The following is a 9,647-nucleotide window of genomic DNA, read 5'->3' on the forward strand; positions in this document are numbered from 1 at the left end:
TGTGGTTCACCTTTTGTACTGGATCATTTAGAGACATGACTATTTGCCTGTATATGCAAGTTAATATATACTATATCACACCAGAGTTGTTTTTTTCTCTTATTCCTTCTGTACCTTGTTGCAAAATTATGCACGTCTAAATTCTACATAGTAGTCTAAAATGGTCTCTGATTTTCATCCATAGCTATCAAAACTTTATCTTGTTTATTACTGAAGAGTTGTAATCAATCTACTTGCCTTCCTCAAATACATTCTCCATATTACTGCAAGAGTAATTTCCCTATATAATATAAAGCTTGCTATGTGACTCTTCTTTGTTTTCAAGATAAATTTTAAAGTCAAGCTTTTTATATAAGATATTTCATGACCTCACTTTGCCTACCTCTGAAGTCCCTGTTTCCAGAATGTATTTTCTATAATTATTCTTAATTTTTAGGATTTTTTCCCCCAATGGTTCACTTACTAGAGAGAAATCTCCTGAAAAGTGACTGTCAATTCTACAAGGTCAAGTGTTTTAATAATATTAGTCTTTTAATCACATGTTCATCTTTCCCATGCACACACAAAAATATTTATTTAATGAATACCTGTGAAATTAAACTGTTAGGATAAGGCATAATATATTTACTATTTATAATCAAATATTAAGTCTTCAGCATATATTAATTACGGAAATATATATTTTATTTGCTTTCTAATGCTTTTGCTTTTGTTGTATCACGAGTGTCTTCACTTTTTTTTTACTTTAGGGATATATTATGTTATGGTGTCTAATTGTTTGGCCACCTGCTGCAACGGTGGCTCACATTATAAAGATATTTGGTCATTAGTCCATACAGTTATTTCACGCATGAGAATTATCATTTTTAATTTGGCACCAGTGAACTAACACCCAGCATGTGTTCAAAACTACCACCTCCAAAGAGCAATAAAGAGAGTTGAGTAAGTTGATTAAGACAATAAAACTATTAAAACGGCTTCAGGGCTAACAAAAATGCTTACATCGACTCATACTGTTTATAATTGCTAGTATTTTTTTTTTCTATTTTTTCTTAATGACAATAATACAAGCTACTAATTCAGGTTGTAAATTTAAATCTACATAAAATAATAATGTAGTTCATAAATTAAAAAAATCACCCATTGAAACTTTAATTATCAAAATATTTCAATGTAAAATGCACCATGATAAGATACTGAGCTAAATATATTCAAGTTACAGGCATTCAGTCTTCATATAAGAATACCAAGAGTATTCGGAAGGAAAATGTAAATGAAATGAAAATGTAATTGGAGAAAAAAAATAGATGTGTTATAAAGGGACAATTTTGCCTCTTTGCTTCAACTTCAGTTATCTAAAACTACACTGTCTTTTGATAGCACTCAGGTATAAAGTGGAATAGGAGTTTTGTGGTAAACGAAATAATTCAAGCTATATAAACAGGTAAACTATTTATTGCAAGAGGAAAATGGCGTTTCTTATTAACATTGTGCATAAAAGTTAATAAAGTTTCCACTGGCTATTGTTTATTAGTTACATTTGCAAATTTCACTTCTTACGCTTGTTATTTTTATATTTGATAAAGGAAATATTAATATAGCAGAGTTTTTAAGCTTAAATAATCAACTATAAAAATTATATGAAATGTTTGTTCCATATTTAACCCAAATCAATAAAACAATAACAAAACAGAAATTAAAAGAAGCAACTAATATATGTTTTATGGAAATTTTCTGTCAAAAAACAAAGCATGATAATTTTATTAGATAAATAAACGACAGTTTGCAAAGGAATGACCACTGGAATAATTTGCTTTGCTTTATTTGGTGTTCACCGAGAGCATGGTTCTCAGCAGTGACTATAAATTAGAATTACCTTGGAAGTACTTTATATCCATGAACACCAATCAAATAAGAACTGATGATGGTGAGAAACAGACATCCATAGTTTTAAACAATACTCAGATGATTATATGAGCAGCCACCAAGGATAATTTCCTATATAGGCTCTTTACCTTGCCATGCTCCTATGATGCCTATATAAACAAATTATATACAAGCTTATTTCTATGCAAAAATAAGGTGAAATACATAATTTTAAATGACAATTTTTAAAATTTTTTTGTTTTCCAATTTGTCAAAATTTATTTTGGTAGTTTTTTTAAAGAATGGGAAATCACATGTATTCCGTGGTTCAGCCCCACTTCATATAATTTGAACATTTTGCTGTTTTCAGCAGTAGAACAGTCCCAGGATGATTACATAAATGATATGACCAATTCTTAGTAAAACCAGACATCGTGACGTTCACATTAACAATTTTCAGACGTTCCTCAAGTTGTGAGAGGTCTTTGAAGTGTCTGAGGCGCTGAGTGATAGGCCTGTCAACTCGCAGAAATGTCAGCTTAACAGGAGAAAAACGGCTTCCATGCACGCAGGTGTGTTGAAGATTTTGTTTCTTTTAGTTATTTAAAGTGCCAGTTTCTCCTGGGTTACTGAGAGCGAATCTAGTTGAGCCTTGGTGAATTCAAAGGCCACACTCAGAAGAGGCCACAGTTTCTGCTGGAATTAAAACTAAAAAGATAAAATACAGCAATGTAAAGCTTTCGTTTTGAGAACAGGATGGTGGGAAATATTTCTACTTTATAAAATGTAGCATGGTTTGGAAGCAGGCGCGCAGTATGTAGAATATTCCTTGTTCAGATTTTTTTTATTGTTTTTAGTTATGTACAATGCTCAATTTCTGCAATTAAGGATTACTTCAAATAGGGATTTAGATTTATTGTGAACATTTTATTTATTTCCACAAATATAATAGTTTATGTTTGCCTAAGCATGTTTCATAATTGAGATGAAAAGCTTTTTTAAATCTCATAACTAGAATCAATAAGCAAACATAGCTGAAATATAAAACATACGATTTAAAAAGAGAATAAGGAAATGAATTCATCTCTTAAAAGATAGAAAGCATGCCCTATGTTGTAGTAAGTTATGGTTCCCTAATGGAATAAATAAAAAGCAGTCATTGTCCTAAACATTTTTATAGTTTACTTGGAAAAGAAAGATAAATAAGGACATCTAGGACATAACATACTAACAGATGGTAGAGAATTAGAGTATGTATTGCTATTCAGAGGCTTTTTTGGGTAAGTTTTAAATATACGTGTAGTCATCTTACATGATTAGTTGCAATAAGTTTTTGTGTACATATTTGCAATTATTTGTCCATCAAAGGACTGGCAATAAAGAATGACACAGCCATGATGATGCTTTTTAAAAATTTGTGGTAGTTAATATGTATGTTCTCAGCGCTGAAAATATAGTAGATTGTATTAGGCTCTAGTCTTTAACAGAGCAGATTGTAGTAGGTTATAAAAATAAGTGCAAGTACTATAGAGCGATCTTAGAAAATGAGTAAAATAAGTCAAGTAGTTCATAGCATGATTGTTGATGCTATGATGGAAATATAAATTTTATTCAGGTAAAGTATCTCACATTTCATTAGTAATCTAAAATATTTGAACAGATTTGTTTTTAGTGTTTTAACTTACCAACCCGACATTGTTACCTGTCCCATCTCCTAGACAAAAGCAAACAAGCCAAAAATATGCAGTTGGCTTATTTTTGAATAAATAAATACTAAATGTGTTAATCTGGCTCCATAATTCTCTTTTCTAACAAGTTAGTATGATCCATGAAATTGCTATAATGAAGTCAAAAGGTCAGGTTTTTTTGTTCTGTTTTGTTTTGTTTTGTTCTGTTTTGTTTTGTTTTGTTCTGTTTTGTTTTTACCATATGATGAAAGTCCTTTGGGTTGAAGATGGTATGTTTAACTTTGTTTTAAGGCCACAATAGCGTCTTCATTGAGTGGGTCTTCATACTTGACAATTCAAGCAGAGTCATTCTCAAGTTTTGGTTGTGTACATGTGGCTGAAGAAACCCAATTATATCCAGCCACTGGAGTGAGAAAAGCATTAGATGCATGAACCAGAAGAGCAGAGCAAGTTTTTCCCCAACACTCGTATTTATGTTTCTTGCTATAAAAATTAAGTCTCTCAAAGACAAAATTATTATTCCTAGTTATGGACACGTTGCTAAAAGCTTCCAGGCGGATGGTGGGGAAAAATGAAGGTGAGGAATCACACATTTGGAGGATAATAAACATTACAATTTGCAGTCTAGTTTGTCTCATTACAGATTCAAATGTCTATTTGACCTTTGAAAATCTCTGCCTGCAAACATATTGACATAAATATCCTCAATTTATGTAAATACTGGCCTACTAATTTTGCACAGCTTTATTATTGGTCTTGGCTCTATTCTTGAGATCGGTGCAGCACAATCTTTCTTCACTACCACCACCCCTCAATCATTTGAAGACTTTGTATGTATTATCAAGCTCTGTGAAATTATAAGCAAATCCAAGTTTAATGTTATAAAAAAACACAATTTTTTTTATTTTTAAGAGTACATTATTCACAATTTTGAGACTGACCGAAAGGTTTTTATAAAGCTGTTAGTTTACATCTTCTAATTTGGAAACAAACAATATATTTTAAATAATTGTACGTAGATTTGTTCACTCAATCAAAAATATTTATTGAGAAAGTATTATATGACACTGTCTTTAGGACTAAAGATACAAATCCCTAGTGTAATAGGTGTCTCGAAGCAAACACATTATTATTCTAGAGAAATATATCATCAAAAACTCTCCGTGGACCATCTGCTTCAGAATCTTCTGATAAGATAATTTTAAAATAATGTTTTCTGAGTCCCACCTGAGATCAAACAAATGCAATTATCTGTCTATGAATCCTGATATTATGCATTTTAGCAAATTCCTGAGGTACTGTATTGAAAAAAGAACAAAAATGTTGTTTTGGTTCTAAATCTGTGTGGTTTTGGACATTAGGATTTTATTATCCTAGTTCTATAGTAAAATTTGAGGTGCTGAAGCAATAGAAGAAATACAGTAACCAATTTCTTCAATCAATCTGTAAATGGTATTTAGATGATCTAATTTAGATGGTCTAATGGTCAGTCCCTGGCTGTGTTTAAAAGTTCATTTATATACTTCTATCTCAGTCTCCACCGACAAAATACCAACCCCAGCATTTGATTGTATTTTCTTCCTTGGGTATTATTTCCAACAGAAGGAATCTAGACTTCACTCAGGTTTCTTCTGCGATTATTAATGGAGGTACATTTTGCAGATGAGTGAATTTACTCCTAGCAATCAAGCTCAGATTGATCCATTTATAGTTAATTATAAAACCCTAGGTAGAATAATGGTTTTTTCATTGTGTTTTATTTATATAACTCTAACAATCAAAAAATTGGAAGCTATTAGATATTTGCTAAAAGTTAATATTAATCGAAACAAGTTAATTAAAATTAATATTAATCCAAACAAGTTATTTTTCTATAGTTGTAGGATAAATTGAAAGTTATATGGGTTTTTATGTTCCTCAATGAGGTGAAATGACATTTTAATGGACAGGGGTAAAAGTATCCCAATATAATGTTCTTAGCATAGAGTTAGACAAAATGAACAATGTGTGCTCTAAATATTCACCAGACAATTAGCATTTTCTAAGAAATTTTCCTGCTTGAAGAAAACTATTTTTAATTAAAATTGTGGCTCATGAGAAAAGTGTAGTCAGGGAATAAAGTGTGTGTGCATGTGTGTAGATGTGTGTGTGTGTGTATGTGTGTGTGTGGAGAGAAAAAGAATACGCTTTTTGAAAACTGTAAACAATTTAACACAGCAATGTATTGTGTTAGACACTAAAGGCCAATAAATGCTATTAGAATATATTTTGAGGCATATTTCTTTAGAGGTAAGGAGTTCAGAATCAAGACAAATACACATTTATTTTTACTGAAAATTAAATTTGTTTTAAACTTGCTGAGTAATGTAATTGAAGTCATTCAATTCAATGACTTAGAGGCTTCACTGATACACCATGAAAGATGAGAAGAGGAAAGCAACTCATAAAGATCACCTAAATATCATTTACAGATTGATTGTAATCAATTACCAGTGCCTTCAGAGACTTCATGCTCATATACATATGGACTCGGCTGGCATATGGCTGCTAAATGGCACAGTAACACAAATACAACATTTATGTGCTTTGTAACATAACCCATCAACTGCCAACATCCATAACTAACCTGACTAATATCTAGGTATTTATTAATTTCAGGTTCTTCTTTATTTTTCTGTTTTATTATTCTATCTCTATGCCTATGGATATATTCAAACAAGTCATTGTGTAGCAGGCAAAACTGTTAAAGCAATTTCTTTCCTAAACAATTATCTTTTCCTAAATGAATTCAGTCCAAAAAATAATTTCTTGACAAAGCATTTTCTTCTTCATCTGGAGAAGAGTTAAAGAAAATAAAGAACAGATCAAAAGAAAATTATATTAATACTCTTTGAATATTTATTGACATTTATTATTGGTTTGATAGTTGTATACAATTATTTCCTACTTTACAATTTCTATACTTTGAAGCAACACCAATTAAGCATTTTACAGGTTCATGCCTTACAAACATTATTGTGTAGAAAAGTTAATTTCCCAAGGTAAAGGAATGAATGCAAAGAAAAGCAAACTTTCTCAGACAATTTTGCAAAGCTAAGAGCTTTATGAGCTCAACATATACAAATAATTATAATAATAATTGCAATGGTAATAAAGGTAACTAACACTCAGCTGTTTCAGATATATAAATTTTATATTTAAAAATTAATCTCAAGATAGATACTATTATCATACCTTTTACATAACATAAACTAAAGCACAGAGAAGTGACGGTACTTACACAAAGTCACACAGCCAATAATTTGTAAGATTATAATTCAAAACCAAGCTGTCTGGCTCCTTCATAAGGTTTCAAATGTTGGATCAATTGCAAGTTGTCAGAACGGAGCTCCGGGAAAAAATGAAATAAAATACAGTAAAATTAAACTTAAAAGTTCTAAGGCTTAGTTCTTGGTAAACAACAAAAACTTGGAATTTCTTTGAGGTTTAGGGCAAAAATGACACAGTGATTTATCACGAATGATCATTTTATGATTTATCAGCTGACAAATTGATTACGTTCTTTTAATTTAAATAAAAATGTAAACATCTGAGTTACTAAAGGATTTATTACTCAGTAATTAGGCTCTTTGACTTCCTGAGATCAATACCAATATTTAGAACCCTCCATTTGATTGGTACCGTGAAGTGCTGTTTTGCTTAGAAACGATGACCCTAGGAATGGTGGCAGAAAAACAGTCATAAAAGAAGTGGGAAAGAAGCAGCCAATGGCATGAGTGTATTTGGGAAGATAAAAATGGAAGAAAGAGTATTCGAGGAAGTTAAGGATCTGGAAATTGATGTTATTAAAGCTATTCCTGTTTCCATATTTACCCTTTGGAAAGTCTTCATAAAACCCTTTTCAGGTAGAGAGAGTACAAACAAGTAGTCCAATATGAAAGATACTTAATGAAAGTTCCATTTTCATGTGACTTCTCTGTATATGCTAGAAGAAGTCTGTAATCCTGGTAGCCAGAAAAGATCCATGTGTACTTGCATCTTTGTTGTGATTTTCCCCATATTTACCATGCATATGTATTTTTGGTTTATAGCTTTCCTAATGTTATGATATAAAAATATTCTACAGCCTCTGCTACCCTTTCTTGCTAACCACGCCAAAGTCATGACAGCAGTGAATTTTTTGCAAGTATTTATGTTCACAAGATCATTTTTTTCCCATTTTATAAGGCTTTGTAACAAGAGCAATATACAGTAAAAGGATATATGTACTCTTACATGGGTTTATCAGCTCTGGAGTTAGTCGGCCTCAATTTTTTTTTTTTTTTTTTTTTTTGGTGAAGGAGTCACTCTGTCACCCAGGCTGGAGTGCAGTGGCGTGATCTCGGCTCACTGCAAGCTCCGCCTCCCGGGTTCACGCTATTCTCCAGCCTCGGCCTCCTGAGTAGCTGAGACTACAGGTGCCTGCCACCACGCCCGGCTAATTTTTTGTATTTTAGTAGAGACGGGGTTTCACCGTGTTAGCCAAGATGGTCTCAGTCTCCTGACCTCGTGATCCGCCCGCCTCGGCCTCCCAAAGTGCTGGGATTACAGGCCTGAGCCACCAAGCCCGGCCGTTGCCCTCAATTTTTACCCAGTCTTCACCACTTACTAAGATGTGATATCTTGTCATCCCTCTGTGCCAAGGTTTACTCATTTGAATAATGGAAACAACCAGAAGTATTCGTCTTTTATGGCTGTTGTGATCATAAAGTAAATTATCATGTGTAGAGCAACTGGCATGTTGCCAGGCACATAGTAAGTGATCAGCAAAATGTTAAGAAGCATTATTGTAATTTAGCTACATGTCATAGCTGTGCAGCTAAATTTCTTCTTCGATTTACATTATCTTATTAAGGATACCATTTATAGAGTACAAATTAACTTCTAGCCACTTGGCCGAGTTTTACATACACCATTTTATTTTGACATCTTTAAAATGTTCTAAAGTATATATTATAATAATTTATTTTTACATAAGAGGCTAAGGAAAATTAAATCATTTGGCTAAATATACACCTCTGGAAATATGATTAAAATTCAACCCTGTCTGTCCACATTTTAAATACTTAAATAATTCTTATTTCTTTTAACAGACCCTCTACAGAAGAATGGCATTAAAAGCAAAACCAATAAAAAGCCATCTATCTTTTCATGGAACAACTCTACTGCTTTCACCTAGTATCAGAGATTTACTGTGCAGATTCCTCCTCAGGGCTGAGGCCCTCATTTCTCCACTGACTACAAAATGTGACTGTTGATAATCCATAGCTGAATCTCACTTCAATAATTTACCTCAGCACAGAGAAAATGCTTTAGTCGTGGTTCAGGTCTTCAGTCCTCATTCAAATGCCTGGTCAATGGAGAGATACAAAATCTGGCTCTCCTTATTCCGATTTGGGATATCACTGAAGGACCAGCCCAGGTACAGTATTATCATGTGATCTGCTGGGTGCTTGTTGTAACCAAATTGCAGCTCAATTTCTTGTTCTTTCCAATTCTGCTTCCCTCAATCTTTACAGTTACGATATCTCTAGCTCTCCCTCATAAACTACCTGCCCTGAAATATATGTCTCAGAATCTGTTTTTTGAAGAGCACAAGTTCTAACAGATCTCCTGCTGTTTCTTGGCATTATATGTAAAAACCTATAAAAGAAAATATATGTTGCAGAAATTTCCAATAAACTAATTCTGTGATGATTTTTCAGAAACATGCTAGTTGTTTTTAAAGATATTTCTACTTCAAGTAAGTTTTAATAATTCTGAATTCAATAATAATTAGATATTATATGATAGGATTTTAAAAAACATTTTTCCTCTGTAAAATCAGTTGATTAATATCTATTAATAGCTTTGGAAAAATGAAAAAAAAAAAAAAAGCACATCTCTTCCTAAAGTTTTTACTGTATTTCGATGCTCATTTTACAAGTATGAAAAAATTAGAGCTAAAATACCCTGCTTAAAAAATGTACTCTGGCGTAACTTTAGTAAAGGTAGTATTGGTTGCTGTTGAAATGAAAAAGACTGTATAAAAATTGATATTTCTCTAATATTTTA

The 9,647-nt window shown here is 32.1% G+C and overlaps 1 long non-coding RNA gene across 1 annotated transcript; it reads left to right on the plus strand.

Annotated features, from left to right (window-relative positions):
• Window positions 1-1,852: 1,852 nt before the first annotated feature.
• On the plus strand, window positions 1,853-9,294 carry LOC108585870. The gene is made up of 2 exons (XR_001902415.3): window positions 1,853-2,438; window positions 8,687-9,294. It is a non-coding gene; the product is annotated as an uncharacterized LOC108585870 (long non-coding RNA).
• The last annotated feature ends 353 nt before the right edge of the window (window positions 9,295-9,647 follow it).

Source organism: Papio anubis, chromosome 3 (assembly GCF_008728515.1).
Source record: "Papio anubis isolate 15944 chromosome 3, Panubis1.0, whole genome shotgun sequence".
Taxonomy (NCBI): domain Eukaryota; kingdom Metazoa; phylum Chordata; class Mammalia; order Primates; family Cercopithecidae; genus Papio; species Papio anubis.